Consider the following 1,586-nt stretch of genomic DNA (forward strand, 5'->3'; position numbering starts at 1 on the left):
CCCCACCCCCCGGGGTGCCTGGTGTTCCGCATATGTTCGAGGTGTCATTTGCAATATGGCCGACGTCTCAACGTCTCATATGAACGGAAATGTGACTAAACAGACGGGTTACCGTGAGTTACCGTGAGCGGGAGAGAGCGTCTGACGGTCCGTATGGAGCTGTTGCGGTTCAGAGTCGTACGATTATGGAACATGGCTTCCTGTTTTAGCACTTATTGCTCTTGATGGATCAACGACATTTAGGATGCTTGGGTAATATGGGTGAAAAAATAACCATTGTTTCCACGACAGCAGTAGTGCTGCCCCCCCCCCCCCCCCCCCCCCCAGCCCCCCCGACGTATTCACAGTGGTACAGACACAGGGATCCACAGACAGGTGGACAGGTTCAGTAAAGGTGGGACCATAGAATCATAGAACTCACAGAATGTTCTATTCATTCTTATTCTATGGTTGGAACGTCCATATAAGGAGAGGGCTTAATTCACTTCCTGTTAGAATGCATCTCAAAAGGCAAACCTTTGAAAGGACTCTGAGCCCCGCCTCCCCGCCCCGCCCCCCCGCCCCGCCCCGCCAGCGCAGGATCCATTTGGCCCCAAATTCACCAACAACAGAAAAGAAAGACAAAAGAAAACAAAGGCGCTTTGTAGCTATGGCATTTGAGAGAGGAGGGGGCGTGGCCTCCCCTCCAGCTCCGCCTCTCCCCTCAGGTGACGTCAGGTCATCAGGCCTCTGGACCGCCCACTATTTGGTCTCTTCTGTCCACACGACCCTCCTCTGACCTCTGACCCTGACGCAACACAACATCCTCCAGGCCCGTCCTCCTGAGCCCAGAGCTGAAGCGTCTGACGTGTTTCTGACTCTGTTGTTGTTGTAAGACACACAGCAGACATCCGTCAAATCCACAGTCCAAACCTTTACGTACATGTTTACTTTTCAGCATTTTCCTTTTTTTTTTCTTTTTTTTTTTCCTTTTTACAACTCTGCTGATCCCAGGACCCCCCCCCCCCCCCCCCCACCCCACCCCCCCATGGCACTAGCTTGGCGTTCAGCACAGTTTCCCAGGCGACTGTTGGCCTCTATTGGAATGTATCTCGTAGTTTCCACAGTATTCCATCAGGATAGGCAGTTACTAAAGAGTCCGTCATCGCAAAAGGCCAGTGTGAAGAAGAAGAAGAAGAAGAAGAAGTAGAAGTAGAGGAAGAAGAAGAAGAAGAAGAGGAAGAAGAAGGAGGAAAAGAAAAGAAAAACAAACGACGACTCTTGAAGAATGTCTCACTGGCTTCATGGCAGGTAGAGAGAGGTTTCTGAGGGAGTGAGGACTCCATCGGGCCCAGAAGCGGGCCTGTGTGTTCTGTGGTACGTCGGCTCATGTTGTGCTGTGCTGTGGTTCTTTTGTTGATTGTCCAGTGTCTTGTGTCTCTCTGTTTCTATTTGCACAAGCTGTGGTACAGTATGTTCCAACACAGGTCAGTTCACCAGTTCAACCAACCCCCCCTCCCCCCCTCCTCCCCCCACACACACACCCACCCTCCTCTGACACCCCCGGACCCCCCCCTCCCACCCCCCCACCCTCCCCCGCCCCCCCC

This window comes from Argentina silus, assembly GCF_951799395.1.
Source record: "Argentina silus genome assembly, chromosome: 8".
NCBI classification, from domain to species: Eukaryota; Metazoa; Chordata; class Actinopteri; order Argentiniformes; family Argentinidae; genus Argentina; species Argentina silus.